Source organism: Salvelinus sp. IW2-2015, linkage group LG6.1 (assembly GCF_002910315.2).
Source record: "Salvelinus sp. IW2-2015 linkage group LG6.1, ASM291031v2, whole genome shotgun sequence".
NCBI classification, from domain to species: domain Eukaryota; kingdom Metazoa; phylum Chordata; class Actinopteri; order Salmoniformes; family Salmonidae; genus Salvelinus; species Salvelinus sp. IW2-2015.
In genome coordinates, this window is record NC_036845.1 from 25,201,016 (window position 1) to 25,213,682 (window position 12,667).

Genomic DNA, 12,667 nt, shown 5'->3' on the forward strand with positions numbered 1-12,667 from the left:
TGACTGCTATTTAGGTTGAGTCCTAAATCATGTTTTTGGCTTTCCAATTCCAATTCCAATTCCAATTTTCCTTATTGTCTGGTTGCTTTAACTTTCACTTTGTTGTGTCTTCATGATGGGACAATTTTTGTTTTTGTATTATGGTGATATATTGTAGGTCTGTTACAGTGTTAAAACAAAAATCTGTCTTCTCTGTTGTTTTAGGCACGTCATCCCTCACCGCCACAAGGAGGCGATAGGGGGGATATATTTTTCAAAACCAACGCTCCTTAAAATATATTTAGGCATATACTCTTGGTCGAGCCTAATGCTTCAGTAGTCCGTCTAATTTAAAATGCTGTCTTAAAATCAAGAGTTCGAGTTCATCGAATCTTCCCTTGAGTCAATCAACAGCACTTTTCGAGCTATCTGTTTCCCCACAGGCGCGTGGGGCTGAAGAACTGCGTCCTCGCGGAGACAGCCGGCTGTCACTGTCTCTAGATGCGTGTTGAAGGAGCGCGCGGGAGGGGTCTGGAATCGAACTCTTGCTGCGAGAGATCATCATCGATTGCTGGAGTCTGCAAAGGCACTCCATCCAACACAACACAAATCAGATGTGGAGCTTTTCCAATGCAATATGAGTGACTCAACTCATGAGGGGTGAGACAGCACTGGGGAAGGTGTAGAACAGGGGAGGACAGAGAACCGTTTTGCAACCCCTTGGTGTTTACGAGTCCAGGATTCCGGGAAATGGAAGTTATTTTTGGCCATCTAAAGTAGAGCGAATCTTCAGAATTCAGTCGGACAAGGGGGAGGAAGAGCCGAAGTAACTCAGATGAGTTAATTGCAGCCTTCTGTCGACTAATGTTGCCACTCGAACATCCTTGAAATAGTCTGAGGAATCCGTCTTCACGGTGTTTTATTTGGCAGAAGTAAGAAAATACTGTCTTGTGCTCTAACAATTTAATTTCAAACGTTGTGAGCTGTTTTGAACTGGAGAAGCCGTGAATTATGCTCTAATACATTTTGAAAACAAACTCAAACATACTCAGACGAGTGGAAATACTTTATTGAAACCAGCCTCGATTGATAATCTGCTTCTTTTGCACGGATTATCAAAATCAGGTGAGTGCCAACCTGAACCTGAATAATACAAAATGTGCATCTAGGTGTGTGTTATTGCGCGCCCGTGCGCGCGTAATGCTGTAGAAGTTATGAGAATCAGAAAACAGACCATGGAAGTAAAGTGATTGCTCTTGCACGCCCTGTAGATTCCTTATTTAAAAACCTATTGCATTGCRTTGTTAATTTGTAAAAGTGGTCCCAACAGAGATATGGTGATTGTTTCATTTCGTTTTAGCACCACCGCATGCAGGCTGGTGTTGTGTTTGTATGGCGGTGGTGGTGTCGATGCAGGTTGAGGCTGCATGAGGCGGTGGGTTTAATTATTGTGGTCGTTTAACGATAGGGYGCACATCAATCGTTTCACCCAGAGATACGGTCTCCCGGTGAAGCAGGCTGTCTGGCCACATTGATTTATACAATAAAGTAACTCCATAGATCAGATTCCGGACTGAAGATCGACTGCAGCCAGACTCTAACTGTCACCTTCAGCGCCGCTGCTCATCCTTTTACCTCTCTGCTGGGAGGTGGGGAGAGAGAGTAGAGGAAACGGATTAACAGCAAATATATTACCACAAACAAACTATAGATGCGCTCGGCTCCTGAGGTTAATTTGTGCAATGTTCACCGTGTAAGCAAATATTTTATGCACACCTGGAATTGGGTTGGACAACTTTACCTTCCCTCCGGTGACATGACAGTCACCTCTGTGATATGGTATTTGCTGATATATTTGTGAGGGACATAAACGATGGTGGGACTMTATGAAGAGTTTATTTCCAAAATGCTACTGTATATCCACCAATTTTTCACATTTGTTTATTTTCACAAGAAATGATTGCTTATTGCTGTTCGTTCATGTGTGTGTAAAATATTACTGTTCTCAGATTTKTATTCATAGTGTATGAAAATGTTTTAGTTYTTTTTGCAAAACGCTATACACGCTATACACTCCTAATAATGAGTTGCACCCCATTTTGCCCTCAGAACAGCCTCAATTTGTCCGGGCATGAACTCTACAAGGCGTCGAAAGCATTCCACAGGGATACTGGTCCATGTTGAGTCCAATGCTTCCCACAGTTGTGTCAAGTTGGCTGGATGTTATTTGAGTGGTGGACCATTCTTGATACACACGGGAAACTGCTGAGCGTGAAAAATCCAGCACCGTTGCAGTTCTTGACACACACAAACTGGTGCGCCTGTCACATACTACTATACCCCATTCAAAGGCACTTAAATATTTGGTATTTCCCATTCACCCTCTGAATGGCACATATACACAATCCATGTCACAAATGTCTCAAGGCTTAAAAATCCTTCTTTAACCCCACTCCTCCCCTTCATCTGCACTGGTTGTAGTGGATTTAACAAGTGACATCAATAAGGGATCATAGCTTTCACCYKGATTCACCTGGTCATTCTATTTCATGGAAAGAGCAGGTGTTCTTAATGTTTTGTATAATCAGTGTACATTGTTTAGCTGGAATGGACTGTTCGTATGCTGTATATTTAACTGTGATGTGTGGTTGTCTCACCTAGCTATCTTAAGATCAATGCACATACTGTAAGTCACTCTGGATAAGAGCATCTGCTAAATGACTAAAATGTCAAATTTAATTGTTTTGCATGTAGATATCATATTAATGTATTAAATTATTTTTACTMATTTTAAAAACAATATTGATGTAACAAATGTATCATTTGGAGCTAGAAACACAAGCATTTCACGGCATCTACGATAACGTTTGCTGATCTGTGTAACGTGACCAATACATTTTGATTTGATTTTGATTTGATCTGATTTGTACAGTTCTTTATTAAAAATGTAGTTATTTGTTACATTTGACTGTGTAAAACCTAGCAGTACTACTTATTTCTCTGAGAGTGAGGCGGATATAAAGTACCAGTCAAAAGTTTGGACACACCTACTCATTCAAGGGTTTTTCTTTATTTTTACTATTTTTGACATTGTAGAATAATAGTGAAGACATCAAAACTATGAAATACCACATATGGAATTATGTAGTAACCAAAAAAGTGCAACCCTTTGCCACCCTTTGCCTTGATGACAGCTTTGCACACTCTTGGCATTCTGTCAACCAGCTTCACCTGGAATGCTTTTCCAACAGTCTTGAAGGAGTTCCCACATATGCTGAGCACTTGTTGGCTGATTTTCCTTCACTCTGCGGTCCAACTCATCCCAAACCACCTCAATTGGTTTGAGGTCAGGTAATTGTGGAGGCCAGGTCATCTGATGCATTACTACACCACTCTCCTTCTTGGTAAAATAGCCCTTACACTGCCTGGAGKTGTGTTGGGTCATTGTCCTGTTGAAAAACAAATGATACTCCCACTAAGAGCAAACCAGATGGGATGGTGTATCGCTGTAGAATGCTGTGGTAGCCATTTTACATGCATTTCTCTACACACGCAATAACATCTRCTAAACAGGTGTATGTGACCAATAAAATTTGATTTGATAAGTGTGCCTTGAATTCTAAACAAATAACCGACAGTGTCACCAGCAAAGCACCCGCACACCATCACACTTCCTTCTCCAGGCTTCACAGTGGGAACCACACATGCGGAGATCATCCGTTCACCTACAATGCGTCTCACAAAGACACAGCGGTTGAAACCAAAAATCAAAATTTTGGACTCATCAGAGCAAAGGACAGATTTCCACTGGTCTAATGTCCATTGCTCGTGTTTCTTGGTCCAAGCAAGTCTCTTCTTCTTATTGGTGTCCTTTAGTAGTGGTTTCTTTGCAGCAATTAGACCAGGAAGGCCTGATTCATGCAGTCTCCTCTGAACAGTTGATGTTGAGATGTGCCTGTTACTGGAACTTTGTAAAGCATTTATTTGGGCTGCAATTTCTGAGGCTGGTAACTCTAATGAGCTTATCCTCTGCAGCAGAGGTAACTATGTGTCTTCCTTTCCTGTGGCGGTCCTCATGAGAGCCAGTTTCATCGTAGCGCTTGAGGGTTTTTGCAAATGCAATTGAAGAAACTTTCAAAGTTCTTAACATTTTCACGATTGACTGATCTTCATGTCTTAAAGTAATGATTGACTGTCGTTCCTCTTTGCTTATTTGAGCTGTTCTTGCCATAATATGGACTTGGCATTTTACCAAATAGGGCTATCTTTTGTATACCACCCCTACCTTGTCACAACACAACTGATTGGCTCAAACTCATTAAGAAGGAAAGAAATTCCACAATCTAACTTTTAACAAGGCACACCTGTTAATTGAAATGCATTCCAGGTGACTACCTCATGAAGCCGGTTGAGAGAATGGCAAGTGTGTGCAAAGTCATCGAGGCAAAGGGTGGCTACTTTGAAGATATATTAAATATATTTTGATTAGTTTAACACTTTTTTGGTTACTACATGATTTCATATGTGTTATTTCATAGTTTTGATGTCTTCACTATTATTCTACAGAGTCGAAAATAGTAAAAATGAAGGAAACCCCTTGAATGGGTAGATGTGTCCAAACTTTTGACTGGAACTGTAGCATTTTGCAAAAACATGTGATTATTTCTCTCTGAAATAAAACAATCAAGTGATAGATTTTAAACAAATAGATATCTGTCATTGAACAAATACAGTTGAAGTCTGAAGTTTACATACACTTAGATTGGAGTCATTAAAACTCAAAATACTTGTAAACTTCTTACGGCTGAGTTCCCGTTAACGGGATCTACTTGACAACAGCCAGTGAAAGTGTTTGGCCATAAAGACCATTGTTATGTTTGGAGGAAAAAGGGGGAGGCTTGCAAGCCGAAGAACACCATCCCAACCGTGAAGCACAGGTGTGGCAGCATCATGTTGTGAGGGTGCTTTGCTGCAGGAGGGTCTGGTGCACTTCACAAAATAGATAAGATCATAAGATAAGAGAAATTATGTGGATATATTGAAGCAACATCTCAAGACATCAGTCAGGAAGTTAAAGCTTGGTTGCAAATGGGGCTACCAAATGAACAATGACCACAAGCATACTTCCAAAGTTGTGGCAAAATGGCYTAAGGACAACAAAGTCAATGTATTGGAGTGGCCATAACAAAGCCCTGACCTCAATCCTATAGAACATTTGTGGGCAGAACTGAAAAAGCGTGTGCGAGCAAGGAGGCCTACAAACCTGACTCAGTTACACCAGCCCTGTCAGGAGGAATGGGCCAAAATTCACCCAACTTATTGTGGGAAGCTTGTGGAAGGCTACCCGAAACTATTTGACATTAGGTAAACAATTTAAAGGCAATGCTACCAAATACTAATTGAGTGTATGTAAACTTCTGACCCACTGGAAATGTGATGAAAGAAATAAAAGTTTAAATAAATATTTCTCTCTACTATTATTCTGACATTTCACGTTCTTAAATTAAAGTGGTGATCCTAACTGACCTAAGACAGGGAATTCTGACTAGGTTTAAATGTCAGGAATTGTGAAAAACTGAGTTKAAATGTATTTGGCTAAGGTGTATGTAAACTTCCGACTTCAACTGTATGTATTTACACCTGTATGTCGTTGTCTTCTTCTCTGTTGGAATCGCCGGTCCGGCTACTGCAGAGTCAATTCATCAGAGAGTCTCTGGTTAACTTCCCCAGAAGTCATAATGTCTTTCATAGTTGTCGCTTTCTCAGCGGCTTTCTCAGCGGCTCTGGATAGTGTCTGTTGTTATAGATACAGATGGTCGTTGCAGGCRTACAGATGGTCGTTGCATAGATAGAAGCTTCCGCGGTTGTCGGTATTCTCATACTAGATTTACGTAATTTACAGCTGCAGACTAGTAATTCTACGTCTAGGATTTTCTCTTATTCTGTAGTGATCGATASTCTCATAGTTTAACCATTTCCAGCCGTGTAGCCAACACTACACGCTGTCTGTTCTCCTGGGCCTATAGAGTTGTAGTTCTGAAACATTTCAACATGTAGCGTCAGCTCCATGTTTTCTAGTCTAATGTACATTTCATCAGGAGTGAGTTTTATACACTTCTGAGAAAAGGGCAGTCCAATGAAGCCGACGTAATGTATATTCTCACGTGGGCATGGCCAATGATTTGGTTAACTTTATATGAAAACCCATATTATCTCATTTAGAAGGATAACATCACATCTTTTCACAAATAGTTTCATGTTTAATCACGTACGTTTCACAATATTTAGATGTAAACCCCATAATTAAGAAGTGTACACAACCAAAGACAAAGTAATGAGTGTTTYCTGTCCTTCATGAGATCACCAAATGAAACACACTCGCCATGACTGTCCCTTAAGTGTCCACGGACCACTCCCACATTCTCAAAAATATAAATATTTTTTAATTATTCAAACTTTTGATGTCCAAGGGTCTCTCTGTGTTCCACGGTTTACATTCCCACCTCGAACACTACAGAGCATAGAGACAGTGTATTTTATCACTGCCATAAAACAGCTGACTTCCCGCTCTCCCCCTCTACGAGAGAGAGCACGCTGTAGAGCAGACCCACTGTAACCTGATCCTTCAGATCGTCACAGGAGAGTTATGACATATATTTGCTCCATAACTGACCGAGTACAAGACCTGCTGTCTGAATTTCCCTTGTCTTTCACATTGCTAAAGGGGTTGCCATGAAGAATAGCTTTTCCAAGCAATGACATATCATAGTATAACCCCTTCTAGATGTTCATTTAGGTGTCAGGTGCACTGTATATTACCTATAATGAGGGGCTGACAAGGGMCTGGTGAAGGCAATCCAATAGTATGAGCAAATTACGCCGAAGGAGATGGCTGCCGTTTTACGATTCCGTAACAAATTGTGCTATTGTGTATGTTTTTTCGCGTTATTTCTAAGTTATTTTGTACATAATGTTTCTGCCACCGTGTCTTATCACCGAAAAGAGCTTCTAGATATCAGGACAGCATTTACTCACCCCATACAGGAGGAATACTTTTTCTTCAACAGGTCAGATGGGAGGGATTTACTTCAGATGCCCGACAGGGCCCTCATCCCCATCATTCGCAGGAGAAAGAGACGGAGGTATCGTGGACGAAGATCCCGGTGTCTTGTTAGGATCCGTCGCCAAGAGGGTAATCTACCTTTACCATCGGCCCTATTACCCAACGTACAATCAATCAATAATAAAATAGACGAACTACGATCACGTATATTCTACCAACGGGACATTAAAAACTGTAATAWCTTATGTTTCACCTAGTCATGGCTGAACGACAACATGAAAAACATACAGCTGGCGGGTTGTAAGCGTTTTCGTCAGGATAGAACAGCAGCCTCTGGTAAGACAAGGGGTGGCGGGCTATGTATATTTGTAAACAACAGCTAGTGCACGAAATCTAAGGAAGTCTCAAGGTTTTGCTCACCTGAGGTAGAGTATCTCGTGATGAACTATAGACCACACTATTTACCAAGAGAGTTTTCATCTGTATTTTTCATAGCTGTCTATATACCACCACAAACCGATGCTGGCACTAAGACCGCACTCAATGAGCTGTATACGACCATAAGTAAACAGGTAAACGCTCATCCAGAGGCGGCGCTCCTAGTGGCCGGGGACTTTAATGCAGGAAAACTCAAATCAGTTTTACCTAATTTCTATCAGCATGTTGAATGTGCAACCAGAGGGAAAAAACTCTAGACCACCTTTACTACACACACAGAGACGCGTACAAAGCTCTCCCTCGCCCTCCATTTGGCAAATCTGACCATAATTCTATCCTCCTGATTCCTGCTTACAAACAAAAACTTAAGGCAATAAGAAAGTGGTCAGATAAAGCAGATGCTAAGCTACAAGACTGTTTTGCTAGCACAGACTGGCATATGTTCCAGGATTCTTCCGATGGCATTGAAGAGTACGCCACATCAGTCACTGGCTTCATCAATAGGTGCCTAGATGACGTCGTCCCCACAGTGACTGTACGTACATACCCCAACCAGAAGCCATGGATTACAGGCAACATCCGCACTGAGCTAAAGGGTAGAGCTGCCACTTTCAAGGAGCGGGTATCTAACCTCGAAGCTTATAAGAAATCCCATTATGCTCTACCAGTTGAGCTAAATTACCTCTGTGCTCGCTTCGAGGCAAGTAACACTGAAACATGCATGAGAGCATCAGCTGTTCCGGACGACTATGTGATCACGCTTTCCGTAGCCGCTTTCAGTCCCCTTCTGTACTCCCTGTTCACCCACGACTGCATGGCCAGGCACGACTCCAACACCATCATTAAGTTTGCAGACGACACAACAGGGGTAGGCCTGACAACGACAAGACAGCCTATAGGGAGTAGGTCACAGACCTGGCCGTGTGGTGCCAGGACAACAACCTATCCCTCAACGTGATCAAGACAAAGKAGATGATTTTGGACTACAGGAAAAGGAAGACTGTGCACGCCCCCATTCTCATTGGCAGGGCTGTAGTGGAGCAGGTTGAGAGCTTCAAGGTCCTTGGTGTCCACATCACCAACAAACTGACATGCTCCAAGCACACCAAGACAGTCGTGAAGAGGGCACGACAAAACCTATTCCGCCTCAGAAGACTGAAAAGATTTGGCATGGGTCCTCAGATCCTCAAAATGTTCCACAGCTGCACCAGCGAGAGCATCCTGACTGGTTGTATCACTGCCTGGTATGGCAACTGCTCGGCCTCCAACCGCAAGGCACTACAGAGGGTAGTGTGTACGGCCCAGTGTATCACTGGGGCCAAGCTTCCTGCCATCCAGGACCTCTATACCAGGCGGTGTCAGAGGAAGGCCCTAAAAATTGTCAAAGACACCAGCCACCCTAGTCATAGACTGTTCTCTCTGCTACCGCACGGCAAGCGGTACCGGAGCGCCAAGTTTAGGTCCAAGAGGCTTCTAAACAGAATCTAGCCCCAAGCCATAAGATTCCTGAACATCTAATCAAATGGCTACCCAGACTATTTGCATTGCCAAACCCCCCCCCCACCCCCCTTTACGCTGCTGCTACTCTCTGTTTATTTTTTATGCATAGACACTTTAATAACTCTACCTACATGTACATATTACCTCAATTACCTCAACTAACCTGTGCTCCCGCACATTGACCCTGTACCGGTACCCCCTGTATATAGTCTCGCTATTGTTATTTTACTGCTGCTCTTTATTTATTTGTTACTTAATTTTTTTTTCTTGAAACTGCGTTGTTGGTTAAGGGCTTGTAAGTAGGCATTTCTCTGTAAGGTCTACCTACACCTGTTGTAATCGGCACATTTATTTTATTTGAAATAGTAATATTTTGTCATCTGATGAGTACATTTATTACATTATGTGAGGATAAGTATGAAAAAAAATTATATTAATTCACTGCATTCACTAAATTGCCTTGTCTGCATAAGCAAAGTTATGCAAGGTTAAGCATATTTTCCCTCTGTGTGAAAATTACAGCGTTACTTACCACCACATTGTGTTTCAAACTGAGAGTATGTATCATCGGAGATAAACACGCATTGGTGCTCATGGAGCGAGGCCAACTTTAACACTTCCTCTGGGCACGATGTGCAAGTTCCAGTCTAGATTCCAGAAAGGTTATCTGAAGCTTATTTTTTTCTCTTCTCTGTGGGTGTTAGGTCAGCTTTCTTCGGTTTAAGTACAAACTGTTATTTTGTAGGCCAAAGACAATAAGCAGTTTTGACATGAGCCGGGCAATGATGCTCACATCGCTGCTAAACCTTGTGCCCTCCTGAGATGAAATTTAGAGAGCATTTAGCTGCCCATGTGATAGAGTTCAGGTACCACCGGATCTTTTAGCTCATATCATCCAATTACCATGGCATGACATGGACCTACCAGCCATCCGTGTAGATTACACATGAAGATTTAACAGAGACATAGACCTATAGCCATCCCTGTAGATTAAGCAGGAAGAATCAACAGAGAGGAGAAAAAGTGAAATATCGTACAGGAGTAATGAATATTTCAGCGTACACTGCCTAGGCAGTGCATATGAAGACATTGAGAACTCTATAACAACGCAGTGAATGCTGAAGCCTACTGCATATGAAGACATTGAGTCTGTGTGGAACCAAACGGAGGAAGTTAACCTCTGTGTCCTCAGGAGAGCGTTCCAGCACCCTGTACTGCAATGGTTACTCCTAGTCCCTCCCACAATATCAGGCAAAACTGTGGCTAAATGAAAACAGATGGAGGCGCATATCCCCGAGTGGTAGCAGGCTCGCCTTGCCTGGGACCATTTATCACCGTCAACCTGTTCGTCATAAAGACTTTACTTTTAAAGGGAGGGGAGAGCCCGGCCCGGGCAAGATCACGGCTGAAATTCTAATTTATGATGTTGAATTGAGCTCTTTGGGTTTTATCTCAAACCAGGTTGAAATGAGTTTCCGCCAATATGCTTTTTATGGTGTGTCAATGGGCAGCGGGCCCCAGTACAGTACCTGCACAGAGCACACTGCTACCTACCCGGGGCCTGCTGCTGTGCTGACATGCTTATATGCATCGTAATTGAAATGTAGTTCTCATTAGGAATGAGCCTTTAAGCAGGATCAGACTTCAAACCAGGTCAAGTTGTGGATGAAGTTGTGTATGTAAACATAAATCACCCACCAAAGTGCTGAGAAATGACTCCTCTTTGAGCTGCCATTGCCTGGAACATAGTAATACTTTTAACCAGCCGCTCAATAGATTTATTCACATGAATATTTTATGCAGGCATTTATAATTAAGTTTTACATGTGCAAATCCAGTTTTGAAGCATGCTTTATAAGATCACAGCAAAGAATAGTCCAAATCCAAAAGGGAGAGGTTACTTAGCATTTAAATGGCCTGTGCTGTGGCGGAGACCGGGCGGGCACAGGCCAGTGTGTGGAAGATAAACATTTGGATTGTCAACATAGTATTTCATGTGCAGCACTTTCTTTATGCTCAAGGGACAATGTGTCAATTGAATGAGCTGAATCTGGACCTCTGGGAGAATTTGCAGAGGCAAAGTGTTGCTGTGAAATTCACAATTAGAAAGGAATAGGGATACACAAATTCCAAATGTATATCATCCAAAATCATTTCATCAAGTTAATATAGTGATCTTTATAATGAGCAATACCTATGGATTTCATCATAATAAATCGTATTTCAAGGAAAGATTGAAATCCATAGGTATTGCTTCTATGGCTGTATTTCGTAAGCCTTTGCCTCTTTATGTCAGGTTTAATTATGTTGACATTTGGAATAAAGGGGAATATTAAATGTCGACAGTGGAGCCTTTATACTGTTTTTCTTCTTTAATTAAAATATTAATTGTATCATGACACTCTGTCAATAAGTAATAGAGAGAAGCAGCCCATCAATAATGGATAACTCGACACAAGTCATCAAAAACTCAGTGTGATGATGATTTGCAACCTTTTGAATCTGACACCAAGATGGAGGAGGCTGGGTTGTGGGTTGTCTGGCTGTCGGTCAGACGCAGCACAGCCACGTCAGCAGTCCGGCCGGCTCTCTAGGACTACATCTGATGAGAGAGATATGGCACAGCATGACACCTAAAGTTGCAGGCCACAAAGTTAATAGCTCCAGCTCTGCAACAATGATCCCGGGCAAATGGAAGTCAGTCATTACAGCCTATAAATAGGGTRGCTAGAGGTGCCACAGAAGGTCTACAGAAAGGCTGTCAATTGAAAGTATGCCATCTCAGGAAAAATCTTTCACCAGGCATTCCGCTCTGAATCTGCGATCGGGCATTGTTGGACACCCACGCAGCCTCGCTTCTGACCCCACCGTTTCACACCATCGTCTACAGCAGGCCTCTAGAGAGTATTTGTGTGGAGTTGTATAGAATTCATTTAGTTGTCTTTGGACAGCCTTTGGAACATTCTAAGAATACCTGTTGTAAGGAAATACTGATATAAACATCCCATTTGCAGTGATTAACATCTGCAGCACAATGCCAAATGGGTCATTACAATGTACAAGAATCATCAAAACCATGTGGCAGCAGATTTCATTGTAGTTGATCTGCATGTGCATATTCATTATAGATAAGTATGATATATTCATGAGACATATGGCCCTTCCATATGGGAAAGTCATGGCTAAAAAGATAATTGAAACAAGGGTGATAAATGTCTGTTGCATATACCATCGGCAGTATTTGTGAACCTCCAGTAGAAAAAACAAACAGGGTCACTTAGATACACACGCAGGAACATGCAGAGCTATACACTAGCCTATGTCATTTAGAAAGGGAACTAAATTGGTTATCACCAGCTTTTCATTTAGAGCTCCTTTTCATGGTTTTATCTATGGATTGGATGAAGAACAATCCTATCAGAGGCAGTATAGCGATGTTAGTGTGGTTGACTGTTTAGTCTTCTCTCTTTCACCCACAAGATTTTTCTTTTTTTCTCTCCTTTTTGGTTTTGTGCTTTTGAAGCGGTTTTACACATCCTTCACAAGCCTCCATCTGCTGTGTCTTTGGCTGTTTCTTCTCCTTCTTGGCTGACTCTAGGGTCGCTGAGGAACGGGGGAACAATCTGTGCAGCTCCACTCCAGTTGCCCAGCCCCTACAGGGAGACAGCTTACAGCAGGAACGTTCAC

General features: G+C 42.1%; 1 protein-coding gene across 1 annotated transcript in view; it reads left to right on the forward strand.

Annotated features, from left to right (window-relative positions):
• Positions 1–305: 305 nt before the first annotated feature.
• il1rapl2 (interleukin 1 receptor accessory protein-like 2) overlaps positions 306–12,667 on the forward strand; it is a 323,697-nt gene continuing 311,335 nt past the window's right edge. The window contains exon 1 of the mRNA XM_070444096.1: positions 306–1,104. The gene's annotated coding sequence lies outside the window, so the exon portion shown is untranslated. The remainder of the gene's footprint in view (positions 1,105–12,667) is intronic.